Here is a 16,191-nt window from a genome sequence, read left to right on the forward strand (position 1 = left end):
AATACTCAGCAAGATCCTAGCCAATAGGATACAACAGTACGTTAAAAGGATTAGTCACCATGACCAGGTGGAATTTATGCATGGGATGCAAGGTGGTTCAACATTCACAAATCAATCAATGTGATAGATCACATTAACAAAAGAAGAGACAAGGATCATATGAACCTCTCAATTGATGCAGAAAAAGCATTTGACAAAATACAGCATTCTTTCCTGATTAAAACTCTTCAAAGTGTAGGGATAAAGGGAACATACCTCAATATCATAAAAGACATTCTATGAAAAGCCCACAGTGAATGTCATTCTCAATGGGGAAAAACTGAGAGCTTTTCCCTTAAGGTCAGGAACATGACAGAGATGCCCACTCTCACCACTGTTGTTCAACATAGTACTGGAATCCTAGCCTCAGCCATCAGACAACAAAAAGAAATAAAAAGCATTCAAATTGGCAAAGAAGAAGTCAAATTCTCTCTCTTCCCAGATGACATGATACTTTACGTGGAAAACCCCGAAGACTCCACCTCCAAATTATTAGAACTCATACAGCAATTCAGCAACATGGCAGGATACAAAATCAATACACAGAAATCAGTTGCATTTCTATACACTAACAATGTAACTGAAGAAATGGAGATTAAAGAATCGATTCCATTTATGATAGCACCAAAAACCATAAGATACCTAGGAATAAACCTAACCAAAGGGGTAAAGGATCTATACTCTAGAAACTACAAAACACTTATGAAAGCAATTGAGGAAGACACAAAAAGATGGAAAAACATTCCATGCTCATGGATTGGAAGAATAAACATTGTGAAAATGTCTATGCTGCCCAGAGCAATCTACACTTTCAATGCAGTCCCTATCAAAATATCAACATTTTTCAGAGAGCTAGAACAAACAATCCTAAAGTTTGTATGGAACCAGAAAAGACCCTGAGTCACCAGGGTAATGTTGAAAAAGAAAACCAAACCTGGAGGCATCACGTTGCCTGACTTCAAGCTATATTACAAAGCTGTGGTCATCAAAATGCACAGTATTGACACAAAAACAGACAGATCAATGGAATAGAATAAAGACCCCAGAAATGGACCCTCAACTGTATGGTCAAATATTCTTCAACAAATCAGGAAAAAATATGCAATGGAAAAAAGACAGTCTCTTCAATAAATGGTGCTGGGAAAATTAGACAGCCACATGCAGAAGAATGAAACTGGACTGTTCTCTTACACCATACACAAAGATAAACTCAAAATGGACGAACGACCTCAATGTGAGACAGGAATCCATCAAAATCTTAGAGGAGAACACAGGCAGAAATCTCTTCAACCTTGGCCACAGCAACTTCGTGCTAGACACGTCTCTAAAAGCAAGGGAAACAAATGAAAAATGAACTATTGGGATTTCATCAAGATAAAAAGCTTCTGCACAGCAAAGGAAACAGTCAACAAAACTAAAAGGCAACCTATGAAATGGGAGGATATTTGCAAATGACATATCAGATAAAGGGCTAGTATCCAAGATCTATAATGAACTTATCAAACTGAACACCCAAAAAACCAATAATCCAGTCAATAAATGGGCAGAAGACATGAACAGACATTTCTCCAAAGAAGGTCACAGAAATGGCCAACAGACACAGGAAAAAATGTTCAATGTCACTTGTCATCAGGGAAATACAAATCAAAACCACAATGAGATGCCACCTTACACCAGTTAGAATGGCAAAAATTAACAAGACAAGAAACAAGTTTTTGTGAGGATGTGGAGAAAGGGAAACCCTCTTACACTGTTGGTGGGAATGCAAGTTGGTACAGTCACTCTCGAAAACAGTATGGAGGCTCCTCAAGATGTTAAAAATAGAGCTACCCTATGACCCAGCAAATGCACTACTGGTATTTACCCCAAAGATACAGATATAGTGAAAAGAAGGGGCACCTGCACTCCAGTGTTCATAGCATCAATGTCCACAGTAACCAAACTGTGGAAGGAGCCGTGATGTCCTTTAACAGGTGAACGGATAAAGAAGATGTGGTTCATTAATACAATAGAATATTACTCAGCCATCAGAAAGGATGAATACCTACCATTTGCATCAACATGGATGGAACTAGAGTGTATTATGCTAAGTGAAATAAGTCAGGCAGAGAAAGACAATTATCATTTTGTTTCACTCATATGTGGAACATAAGGAATAGGGTAGAGGACCACAGGGGAAGGGAGAGAAAACTGAATGGGGAGAAATCAAAGAGGGAGACAAACCATGAGAGACTCTGGACTCCAGGAACCAAACTGAGGGTTACAGAAGGGAGGAGGTGGGGGGATTGTGTAACCAGACGATGGATATTAAGGAGGGCATGTGTTGTGATGAGCCCTGGGTGTTACCCACAACTAATGAATCATTGAACACTACACCAAAAACTAATCTTGTACTATATGTTGGCTAATTTAACATAATAAAAAAATAAGGTAAAAAAAGACATAAAATATGACACCATGGAAAAGCAAGAGGGAGAAGGACGTTGATAAAATAAGGAGAGTCTACGGCCATACCACCCTGAACACGCCCGATCTCGTCTGATCTCGGAAGCTAAGCAGGGTCGGGCCTGGTTAGTACTTGGATGGGAGATAAAATAAGGAGAGAAAATGTCATCTATGGACTACAGTTCCTACAGCCAAGTTGCAACCCAACAGGGCTACAGTGCTTACACTGTCCAGTCCACTCAAGGATATGCACAGACCGCCCAGCCATATGGGCAGCAAAGTTAATGGCACCTGTGGACAGCCCAATGATGTTTGCTATACCCAGGTCAGAGCACTGCAACCTCTGCCAGACCACCTATGCAACTTCTTATGGACAGGCTCCCACTGGTTATACTTCTCCAACTGCCCCCCAGGTGTATAGTCAGCCTGTCTAGGGGTATGGCACTGGTGCTTATGATACCACCACGTTATGTTTGCTACCACCCAGGCCTCCTATGCAGCTCAGTCTGCATATGGCACTCAGCCTGCTTGCCAAGCTTATGGGCAGCAGCCAGCAGCCACCACACCTGTAAGACCATAGGATGGTAACAAATCTGTTGAAACTAATCAACCTTAATCTATCACAAGGGGTTATAAACAGCCCAGCCTAGGATATGGACAGAGTAACTACAGTTATGTCCAGGTACTTGGGACTTACCCCATGCAGCCAGTCACAGCACCACCATCTTATCCTCCTACCTTCTCTTCCTCTAGACAGTGGACTAGTTATGATCAGAGTAGTTACTCTCAGCAGAACACCTATGGGCAGCCAAGCAGCTCCAGACAGCAGAGTAGCTATGGTCAACAAAACAGCTATGGGCAACAGTCACCCACTATTAACCTCCTGTCAAACTGGATCCTACAGCCAGGCTCCAAATCAATATAGCCAACAGAGCACCAGCAGAGTTCATTCCAACAGTACCACCCCAGTAGCATGGGTGTTTATGGGCAGGAGTCTGGAGAATTTTCCCGACCAGGAGAGAACTAGAGCATGAGTGGTCCTGATAACCAGGGGAGGAAAAGAGGGAGATTTGATTATGGAGGCTGAGCAGAGGTGGGGAGGTAGCAGGACATGGTTGAATGAGCAGTTCTGGAAAGCAAGGTGGTTTCAATAAGCCTAGTGGACCCATGGAGGAAGGACCAGATCTTGATCTATAGGCCCACCTATAGATCCAGATGAAGACTCTCACAACAGTGCAATTTATGTGCAAGGCTTAAATGATAATGTGACTTTAGATGATCTGGCATACTTCTTCAAGGGAACCAGAAAACCCATAATTCATATCTACTTGGACAAGGAAAACCCAAAGGCAATGCTACAGTGTCTTACAAAGACCCACCAACTGCCAAGGCTGCCATGGAATGGTTTGATGGGAAATATTTTCAAGGGAGTGAACTTATGGTTTCTCTTGCTCACAGGAAACCTCCAATGAACAGTATGCAGTTTGGTATGCTTCACCTGAGGGCAAAGGGATGCTGTTGCCATGCTATGGAGGTCCAGGGGGCCCCATGGGTCACATGGGAGGCTGTAGAGGAGACAGAGGTGGCTTCCCCCTAAGAGGGCTCCAGGGTTCCCAAGGGAACCCATCTGGGGGAGGAAACATCTAGCACTGAGCTGGGACTGGCAGTGTCCCAATCTGGAGTGTGGAAACCAGAACTTCACCTGGAGAACAGGATGAAAGAAGTATAAGTTCCCAAAGCCTGAAGGCTTTCTTCCATCACCCTTTCCACCACTTGTGTGGTGACCAGGCAGAGGCAGGCCTGGTGGCATGATGGGAGGAAGAGATGGCCTCATGGACCATTGTATCCCCATGGAATGTTCAGAGGTGGCCATTGTGGAGACCAAGGTGGCTTCCATAGTGGCCGGGGTATGGACTGAGATGGCTTTGGTGCAGGAATACGAGGTGGCCTTGGAACTTTGATGGAACAGATAAGAGGAAGAAGAGGCCGGCATGGAGCACCTAGAAAAATGCCAGAAAGGCAGAGACCAGCCCTACTGGATGCAGAGACCCTGAAGAACTGCATTGACTGTCAGATTTATTTTTTAAATAGAGAATGTTTTAGATTTATAATTCCATATTTATAATTTTGACCACAACATTATGATTATTCCTTGTCTGTACTTTAGTATCTTTCATCATCTGTGATGAAACATTAAAACAAGTTAAAAGGTAATGTGCCAAGTTTTTATCCTTCCTTTAAACATGGTAGTTTAACTAAGACTAAACAATGGCAACCCCTTATGAGCATGCTAGTATCAGTGTGGAGAACGAAGAGGGCCACAAACTGTAACAATGTTAATGGTTGTGATATTTTTTTACATAAAATTCCAAATGCTCATAAAAAATATGACACCATATACCTAAAACATGAGGAGGAGAGGAGTAAAGAATGTGTTCAAACTTAAATAACATGAGCTTAATGTAGATTGCTATGTGCAGAAGATGCTGTATACAAATCTAATGGTACCCAGAAATCAAAACCACTAATAAATATGCAAAAAATAAAGAGAAAGAAATCCAAATATATCACTAAAGAAAAAAAAAAAAACAACAGAAAATCAAGAAACAAAGACAAGAAAGGATCAGAGAAATTCTTCAAAAACAACCACAATACAAATAATAAAATGACAATAAATACATATCTAGCAATAATTATTTTAAGTGCAAATGAACAAAAAGCCCCAATCAAAGGATATACGATGATAGAATGGGTGAAAAAAACAGGACACATCTCTATGATGCCTATAAGAGATTCATTTTAGACCTAAAGACACCTGCAAATTGAAAGTGAGGGGATGGAGAAATATCTATCATGCAAATAGATGTCAAAAGAAAGCCAAGTAGCAATACTTATATCAGACAAAATAAAATTTAAAACAAAGACTGTAAAAGAAGACAAAGAAAAATACTATATAATTATAAAGAGGACAATCCAACAAGAAATATAAGAATTGTAAATATTTTTGCACCCAGCATAGCAGAACCTAAATACATAAAAACAGCTAATAACAAACATAAAGGAACTAATCAATACTAATACAATGATAGTAAGGGATGTTAATATCCCACTTACATTGATGAACTAATCATCAAAACAGAAAATAAATACAGAAACAATGGCTTTGAATGACACAATGCAACTGATGGATTTAATAGATATATTAAGAACATCGTATTCTAAAAGAGCAAGATACACATTCTTTTCAAGTGCACATGGAGCATTCTACAGAATAGATCACATATTAGCCCATAATACAAGTCTCAGTTAACTCAAGAGGATTGAAGTCATACCATGCATCTTTTCTGCTCACAATGGTATGAAACTAGAAGTCAACCACAGGAAAAAATCTGGAAAGACCACAAATACATGGAGGTTAAAGAACATGCTACTAAACACTGAATGGATCAACCACAAAATAAAACAATAAATTAAAAAGGACATGGAAACAAATGGAAATGAAAACGCAATGGTCCAAAACCTGTGGGATACAGAAAAAGTGGTTCTAAGAGGGAAGTTTATAGCAATACAGGCCTACCATGGGAAGTAAGAAAAATCTCAAATAAACAATCTAACCTTACACCTAAAGGAGCTAGAAAAAGAACAACAAACAAAACCTAAAAACAGCAGAAGAAAGGAAATAATGAACATTAGAGCAGAAATAAATGAATTAAAACTAAAAAAACAATAGAATGTATCAATGAAACCAGGAGCTGGTTCTTTGAAAAGATCAACAAAATTGATAAACCTCTAGCCAGACACATAAGAGAAACAACAACAACAAAATGACTCAAACAAAATCACCAACAAAAGAGGAGAAAAAAACAGCCAAAAATACAGAAATACAAACAATTTAAGAGAATTTTTTGAAAACCTATATGCCAACAAATTGGACAACCTAGAAGAAATGGATCAATTCCTAGAAGCATATAAACTACCAAAACTGAAACTGGAAGAAATAGAAAATTTGAACAAACCAATAACCAGCAAAGAAATTGAATCAGTAACCAAAAACATCCCCAAAAAAACAAGTCCAGGAATGTATGGCTTCACAGACAAATTCTACCAAATATTTAAAGAAGAGTTAATACCTATTCTTCTCAAACTATTCCAAAAATAGAAAGGAAGGAAAACTTCCAAATCCATTCTATCAGGCCACCATTATCCTGATAACAAAACTGGATAAAGACACCAGTAAAAAAAGAGAACTACAAGCTAATATCCATGATTAACATGCAACAATCCTTACCTATCAAACTAAATCCAAAAATATATTATAAAAATCATTCACCACGATCAAGTGGGATTTATTCTTGGGTTGCAAGTGTGGGTCAATATTTGCAAATCAATCAATGTGATATACATCACAACAATAAAAGAAAAGATAAAAACCATACAATCCTTTCAACAGATGCAGAAAAAACATTTGACAGAGAAGGAAACAATCAACAAAACTAAAAGGGAACCTACGGAATAGGAGAAGATATTTGCAAATGACATCTGACAAAGGGTTAGTGTCCAAAATATATAAAGAACTTATAAAACTCAATTCCCAAAAAACTGAATAATCCAATTTAAAAATGGCCAGAATACATGAATAGACATTTTTCCAAAGAAGACATACAGATGGCTAACAGAAACATGAAGAAATGCTCAACACCACTCATCATCAGGGAAATATAAATCAAAACTACAATGAGATACCACCTCACACTTCACATCTGTCAGAATGGCTAAAATCAACAACACCAGAAACAACAGGTATTGGCAAGGATGTGGAGAAAGGGGAACCTTCTTACACTGTTGGTGGGAATGCAAACTGGAACATCCACTCTGGAAATCAGTATGGAGGTTCCTCAAAAAGTTAAAAATAGTACTACCCTATGATCCAGCAATTGCAGTAGTAGGTATTACCCAAAGAATACAAAAACACTAAGTCCAAGGGATTCATGCACCCCTATGTTTATTACAGAATTATTTACCATAGCCAAATTGTGGGAAGCAGCCCAAGTTTCCATTGATCAATGAATAAATAAAGAAGTGGTATATAGTTTTATTTTCCTTTCTCCCTTCCCTCCATTTCCATATGTTTATCTGTTTTCTTTCTTAAATTCTACATGAGTGAGATCATATGATACTTATCTTTCTCTGACTTATTTCACTTAGCATCATACACTCTAGCTCCATCCACATCATTGCAAATAGCAAGGTTACATTCTTTTTGATGGCTGAGTAATATTCCTGTGTGTGTGTGTGTGTGCACGTGTGCACACGCACACGTGAGTGTGTACAGGTGTGTGTGTATCACATCTAGATGGGTGAAGTGTATTGGGCACTTCTTGTGTTAAGCACTGGGTATTGTATGTAAGTGTTGAATCACTGAATTCTACTCCAGAAACCAATATTGCACTGTATGTTAACCCAAGTAAACTTTAAATTAAAAAGTTGTATATGTATGCATATATGTATTTCATATATATAATGAAATTTTACTCAGCCATAAAGAAGAATGAAATGTTCCCATTTACAATGGCATGGATGTAGCTAGGGAGTATAATGCTAAGCGAAATAAGTCAGTCAGACAAAGACAAATACTATATGATTCCCTCATATGTGGAATTTAAGAATCAAAACAAATGAGCAAAGGAAAATGAGAGAGAGACAAAAAAAAAAAAAAAAACAGACACTGAACTATAGAGAACAAACTGATGGTCACTAGGAGTGAGGGGACAGGGGAACGGTTGAAACAGGCAATGGAAATTAAGGAATTAAGGAGTGCGCCTGTCCTAATGAGCACCCGGTGAGGTATGAAATTGTTGAATCACTATATTGTACACCTGAAAATAATATAACACTCTATGTTAACTATAGTGTAATAAAAAGAAAATATAATAAATGATTTTAAAAATAATGAGTATTACTTTGGCAATTAAGATGACTAAGACAAAAGGCACCAATAGCCTTTCTAGAGATATGCTATAGTCCTTTTGCAAAAAAAAAAAAAAAGTTTACAACTTAATTTTTGCCCTTGTTAGTGTTATTTTCTTTACCTTGTTTTGTTTTGACAGGCATCAGTTAATTAGTTTTATTTTCCTTTTGTCCAAGATGCTAGCCTCATTCTGTTTCCTTGAGGTATAGTCATTTTCAAATTCTGTGTATTTCACACTATCCTCATATTATCTCTCAAATATAGGGGCACCTAGAATTTTTCATAATCTGCCTTATATTACGTGGATCATGTTTCTATTCCATTTTAGTGTAAGCTCCTTTAGGATCAGTACTGTACCTTACTGCCCTTAGACAATCTAGGCAAATCATGTAGGTTTACATGGAGAAAGGTTAACTTGATTTTTTAATAGACTTTAATTTTTTTAAATAGCTTTTTTTCTGATCTTTCTTCTCTCTCTTTCACTGTTTGCTGGTTTTCTTTAGTGATATACTTGTGTTTCTTACTTTTTTTTGCATATCCCTTACTGTTTTTTGATTTGTGGTTCCCATTAGGTTTATAGATAACATCTTCTGCATGTACTAGTCTCTATTAAACTCATGGTCGCTTAATTTTGAACTCATTCTTTTCTCCTCTCTTCACATTGCAGATATTTGGTATCATCTTTCACATCCTTTTATTTTGTGCTTCTCTTGATTGATTTTTACAGATCTTAGTTATTATGGCTTTTTTTTCCACTCACAGAGTGCCCCTTAATATTTCTTGTAGCACAGGTCATGAATTCTTTTAACTTTTGTTTGTCTGGGAAACTATCTCTCCTATTCTGAATAGTAACCTTATTGGATAAAGTATTCCCTTTCAGCACTTTGAATACATCATGTCACTCTCTTCTGGCCTGCAAAGTTTCTGCTGAAAAATAAGCTCATAGGTTTAAGTACTTTCCTTTGTATATAATTATCTTCTTTTCTCTTGCAATTTTAAAATTATTTCTTTATCACTATTTTTTGCCATTTTAATTATCATGTGTCTTGGTGTGGACTTCCTTGGGTTGAATTTGTTTGGGGCTCTCTGCTTCCTGGATCTGGATGTCTGTTTCCCTCCCCAGATTTGGAAAATTTTCAGCTATTATACCTTCAAATATACTTTCTGCCCCCATTTCTCTTTCTTATATTCTAGGATCCCTATAATGAAAATATTATTACACTTGATGGAATCACAGAGTTTTCTAAGCCTACTCTCATTATGCAGTATGTGTCTCTCACTTGATCAGCCTGGTTGCTTTTCATTACTCTATCCTCTAGGTCACTGATAACATTCCTATGCTTCTTACAGCCTACTATTAATTCCATCTATTATATTTTTAGTTTCATTTATTGAGTTCTTCATGTCTGATATATTATTTTTTATCTCCTTGTCAAAGTTCTCACTGATATCCTCCACCCTTTTCTGAAGATCAGTGAGCATCTAAATTCTGTAGTAGGCATATTACTTCTCTTTCACTTAGATCTCCTGATGTGCTTTTGTCTTGTTCTTTCATTTTGGACATATTTTTCTGTATCCTCATTTTGTTTACATCTCTGTATCTCTTCCTGTGTGTTAGGAAAGTCAGCTACATCTTCTGCTCTTGAAAGTAGTGGCTTTATGAAGAAGTCCTGCAGGTTGCTGCAGTGCAGTGTCCCCTGTTCACCAGAACCTGGCACTGTATGGGAGTCTCTTATGTGTGTTGATTATGTCTTGCTATTGTGTCTGAGTCACTTTTCCTTTCAGTCCTAAAGTCTGCACTGACTCTTTGCCTGCTGTGAGCTGTGCTTGCTCTTTGTAATATTAGTGAGATCGAGGCAGGCTGGCTCTGAGGGGACATGATGACAGAAAGTCTTGGAGTTTGGTGGTGGTGGTAGGAAAATTTGTTCTGAGCCTCTATCCCAGGCTGGATCTCCCACAGCCAAGTGGCCCCTTGGGGTAAAGTACATGATAGCAGTTGTGGTGACCAGGGGCATTCAGCATCCATGAAGGCAGTGGCTGGGCAGGGTGTAGGCATGGCATTAGCAAAATTTGCACTGAGCCCAGGGCCAAGGCCAGCAGGCTTGGAGTGGGTGAGTCCTCAGAACTCTTGGGTTGGGCACCCTATTAACAGGTTAAGTAACAAGTGTTTGCAGAGAGGTGCCTCCCGTATATGGCTCTGTGTTTGTGCTAAGGGGTGGGAGAGGAAAATGGCAACTGTCAGCTCCTTTGTTCCCAGAGAAGTCCCCCAACGTGCTCTGAAATCAGTATAAACAGATCTCCCTCCCATTGTGCAAGCTGTCACTTCTATGTTGCCTCTCCTTGGGCTCTTGTCTCTTTAAGGAGGGAGACTCTGCTCTCCCTCACCCTCCTGGCTCAGCCAGTGCTAAGTCAGCTGACTTTTAAAACTCTAGGCTCCAAGTTCCACTGGTATTCAGCCCCTCTGGTTTTCAAGGCCAGATGTTATGGGAATTCATTTTCCCATGTGGGTTCCCTGTTGCTTTCCCCTCTTCATGACTGCAACTCCCTTCCTCCAGAAGGAAGCCCCTGACCACCATTTCTGCTCTTCCTAACCTGTCTGATGTGGCTTCTTCTCTACATTTAGTATGGAGTTTGTTCTACCAGTCTTCAGATTGCTTTCTGGTCTATTTACTCAGATGTGAGTGATATCTAGTTATTAATGTGTGAAGAGGTGAGCTTAGTGTTTTCCTACTCCACCATCTTCCTAAGCCTCTCGAGGATATATCCAAAGTAATACTCTCTAAATGGGATATTTTTGAAGAAAGGGAAGAAAAAATATACTTAAAGTGGTGAATAACAATTGACACTCACAACTTAAGGTTTACAAAGTCATCAGAATATGTGGGGAAGTCAATTGTCAAGGTTTTCAGAAGTGACCCTGAGAGTGCATGGTTTTGTGTAAGCCAAGTATCAAGATGGAGAAGCAGCTGATGAGAGGAGATGGGCACCCTGGATTCCGGTTCTCTGTTCTAGTTAGGAGACTCAATTGCCTTCCTGACTCTCAGAGTAAACAGTAACAACTAAGTAAGAGAAGTCTTCCAGCATGCCAAACCAAGCGACCTAAATTAATTATCAGGCTTGACCAAAAACACTTTGGTCAAATTCACAAACCCCCTCATTCAGACTGACAAAGAAATGAAGAAGAGGGAGGTACCTTGTCAAAACGATTCATGGTTTGCTTCAGAATTTACAGAGTAGATATGGTCACTTATATTAAGGCTACATCCAGAAACCAGACTATTTTTTTACCTTTTTATTTATTTTTTATTTAAATTCAATTAAACAACATATAGTACCTCATTAGTTTTTGATGCAGTGTTCAATGATTCATTAAGCAAAACAAAAACAAATTTAATGTCTATCCTCATATCAGTGATAGACATTAAGTCTAACATTAAATAAACTGCCTTACTACAATGGAATGATATTCAATCATCAATAAAAAAAATTAAGATTTAGAAATAATAAATAAATATAATTTTTTAAAAGTTCATATAAGGCTAACAACTGAATACATGTTACTCTCTTAAAGATCTAAAGAACTTTTCTGGGTGTTATATGCAACTAATGAATCATTGAACACTACATCAAAAACTAATGATGTACTATGCAGTGGCTAACTGAACATAAAAAAAAAATCTAAAGAACTTTTATTATTTATTTATTTACTTGAGGTGGGGCGGGGAGTGGCAGAGTGAGAAGGAGAGAATCTTAAGCAGGCTCCATGCCCAGCACAAAACTCCACCCTCAGCACAGAGCCTGATGCAGGGCTCAATTTCACAATCCCGAGATCATGATCTGAGCCAAAATCAAGAGTTGGACACTTAACCAACTGAGCTACCCAGGCACCCCATGATCTAAAGAACTTTTTAAATAAATATAGTTCATGATACATTATGAAATAGTTTATGACATAGTAATGTTAATCTTATCATTCTAACAACATAAAAGGATATTTTCAAAAGGAAAAACATAGGGGCAACTGGGTGACTCAGTCCGTTAAGTGTCTGCCTTCAGCTCAAGTCATGATCCCGAGGTTCTGGGATAGAGCCCCACATCGGGCTCCCTGCTCAACAGGAGGCGTGCTTCTCCCTCTGCCTACCACTCCCCCAGCTTGTGTTGTCTCTCTCTTTGTCTCTCTGTCTCGCTCTCTATCAGATAAATAAAAGCTTTTTTTGTTTGTTTCAAAAGAAGAAGCTAACAGGAATGAGCAAAACTTAATGGGATCTAGAAATTGTGTAAGATTCCGTATTTTTTTTTACTTAATTTTATTTTATTATGTTATGTTAGTCACCATACAATACATCTTTAGTTTTTGATGTAGTGATCCACAATTCATTGTTTTCATATAACACTCATTGCTCCATGCAGTATGTGCCCTCCTTAATACCCATCACTGGGCTAGCCTGTCCCCCAACCCCCCTCCCCTCTAAATCCCTCAGTTTGTTTCTCAAAGTCCATAATCTCTCATGGTTCATCTCTCCCTCCGATTCCCCCCACTTCATTTTTCCTTTCCTTCTCTTAATGTCCTCCATGCTATTCCTTAATTTCCACAAATAAGTGAAACCATATGATAATTGACTTTCTCTGCTTGACTTATTTCACTTAGCATAATCTCCTCCAGTACCATCCATGTTGATGCAAATGGTAGCTATTCATCCTTTCTGATGGCTGAGTAGTATTCCATTGTATATATGGACCACATCTTCTTGATCCATTCATCTGTTGAAGGGCATCTCGGCTCTTTCCACAGTTTGGCTATCGTGGACATTGCTGCTATGAACATTGGGGTGCAGGTGCCCCTTCTTTTCACTACATCTGTGTCTTTGGGGTAAATACCCAGTAGGGCAATTGCTGGGTCATAGGGTAGCTCTATTTTTAATTTTCTGAGGCACCTCCACACTGTTTTCCGAAGTGGCTGTACCAACTTGCATTCCCACCAACAGTGTAAGACGGTTCCCCTTTCTCTACAACCTCTCCAACACTTGTTGTTTCTTGCCTTGCCAGTTTTTGCCATTCTAACTGGTGTAAGGGGGTATCTCAATGTGATTTTGATTTGAATTTCCCTGATGGCTAATGATGATGAACATTTGTTCATGTGTCTGTTAGCCATTTGTATGTCTTCTTTGGAGAAGGGTCTGTTCATGTCTTCTGCCCATTTTTTGACTTGATTATTCATTTTTTGGGTGTTGAGTTTGAGAAGTTCTTTATAGATCTTGGATACCTGCCCTTTATCTGTAGTGTCATTTGCAAATATCTTCTCCCATTCTGTGGGTTGTCTCTTTGTTTTGTTGACTGTTTCCTTTGCTGTGCAGAAGCTTTTTCTCTTGATGAAGTCCCAAATGTTCGTTTTTGCTTTTGTTTCACTAGCCTTTGGAGATGTATCTTGAAAGAAGTTGCTGTAGGCAATGTCAAAGAGGTTACTGCCTATGTTCTCCTCTAGGATTTTGATGGATTCCTGTCTCACACTGAGGTCTTTCATCCACTTTGAATTTATCTTTGTGTATGGTGTTAGAGAATGGTCGAGTTTCTTTCTTCTGTATATAGCTCTCCAATTTTCCCAGCACCATTTATTGAAGAGACTGTCTTTTTTCCACTGCATATTTTTTCCTGCTTTGTCAAAGATTATTTGACCATAGAGTTAAGGGTCCATATCTGGGCTCTCTATTCTGTTCCATGGGTCTATATGTCTGTTTTTGTGCCAGTACCATGCTGTTTTGGTGATCACTGCTTTATAATATAGCTTGAAATCGGGCAATATGATGCCCCCAGCTTTGTTTCTCTTTTTCAACATTTCCCTGGCAATTTGGGGTCTTTTCTGATTCCATACAAATTTTAGGATTGTTTGTTCCAGCACTTTGAAAAATGTCATTGGAATTTTGATCGGGATGGCATTGAAGGTATAGATTGCTCTGGGTAGCATAGACATTTTAACAATGTTTATTTTTCCAATCCATGAGCATGGAATGTTTTTCCATCTTTTTGTGTCTTCTTCAATTTCTTTCATATGTGTTCTGTAGTTCCTAGAGGTATAGATCCTTTACCTTTTTGGTTAGATTTATTCCGAGGTATCTTATGGTTTTTGGTGCTATTGTAAATGGAATCATTTCTCTAACTTCTCTTTCTACAGTTGCATTGTTAGTGTATAAGAAAGCAATAATACCTATTCTCCTGAAGCTGTTTCAAAAAAATAGAAACAGAAGGAAAGCTTCCAGACTCAGTCTATGAAGCCAGCATTACCTTAATCCCTAAACCAGGCAAAGACCCCATCAAAAAGGAGAATTTTAGATCGTTATCCCTGATGAATATGGATTCCAAAATCCTCAACAAAATCTTTGCTAATAGGATCCAACAATACAGTAAAAGGATCATACACCATGACCAAGTGGGATTTATCCCCGGGATGCAAGCGTGGTTCAACATTCGCAAATCAATGTGATAGAACACATTAATAAGAGGAGAGGGAAGAATCATATGGTCCTCTCAATTGATGCAGAAAAGGCATTTGACAATGTACAGCATCCTTTCCTGATTAAAACTCTTCAGAGTATAAAGATAGAGGGAACATTCCTCAAGTTTATGAAATCCATCTATGAAAAACCCACAGCAAATATCATCCTCAATGGGGAAAACCTGAGAGTCTTTCCCCTAAGATCAGGAACACGACAAGGATGCCCACTCTCGGCACTATTGGTCAACATAGTACTAGAATTCCTAACAACAGCAATCAGACAACAAAAAGAAATAAAAGGTATTCAAATTGGCAAAGAAGAAGTCAAACTCTCTCTTTTCGCAGATGACATGATACTTTATGTGGAAAACCCAAAAGACCCCCCCCAAATTACTAGAACTCATACAGCAATTCAGTAATGTGGCAGGATACAAAATCAATGCACAGAAATCAGATAAATAAAATATTTTAAAAAGGGGGAAAACATAAACATAAAACCATAATCCTATGAACCCTCCCAAGCAAATTTTTTTTTGTATCTATAGCTATTTTATAGAGTTGTAATCTTAGTGTATATGTAATTTTGTTTCACAAAAAAAAAAAAAAAACTAATGCCATATTGGAAACATTTTTCCATAGTGTTGCAGTTTTCCTAATTAAAATGGTAATAATTGCATATTATTCCTTGAAGTTGGTATGCCAAATGGTATTTATGTTAGGTATTTAGGTTATTTCTGATTTTTTTATTATTAGTAGTAGATAAGTAACCAAAAAATGAAGAAATTCTTTTTCTGATTAAGATGGAGAAACACACTCCAATCTGTATTTCCCACTGAATGCAACTAAAATTCTTGTACAGAAGGCATAGAGGAACTATACAAAAACTCTGAAGAATAAATGGTAGCAGGCGAATTGTTAAAGGAAAACAAAAATTAAAGTACAAGCAATACACCAGTGAATTTCCTTTATGTTTTCCTTATATATCCCCTATTCTGGACTCAAAGGCATCATGAAGTCCAAAACCACACAAGTATAGACAAAAAAAAACTCCATGAAAATCCCTCATTTTTTTTTTCATCCAAGGACCAGAAATGATAAAACCTACAAAGATAAAGTGGAAGAAATCCCCTGTTGTTTTTATTTTTCATTCTATCTCCAGCCTTCAGGCAAGCTTCAACTTCTAAGGTGCAAAGTCATGGTGGGGGTAACAGCAATGATCGCCAGGCAGGAAACTAAAATTCTTAGGAAA

The 16,191-nt window shown here is 38.1% G+C and overlaps 1 pseudogene; it reads left to right on the forward strand.

Annotated features, from left to right (window-relative positions):
* Window positions 1–2,596: 2,596 nt before the first annotated feature.
* Window positions 2,597–9,055, forward strand: LOC118013766 (annotated as a pseudogene).
* The last annotated feature ends 7,136 nt before the right edge of the window (window positions 9,056–16,191 follow it).

Source organism: Mirounga leonina, unplaced genomic scaffold (assembly GCF_011800145.1).
Source record: "Mirounga leonina isolate KUSES-001 unplaced genomic scaffold, KU_Mleo_1.0 Mir_101283, whole genome shotgun sequence".
Classification (NCBI taxonomy): Eukaryota; Metazoa; Chordata; class Mammalia; order Carnivora; family Phocidae; genus Mirounga; species Mirounga leonina.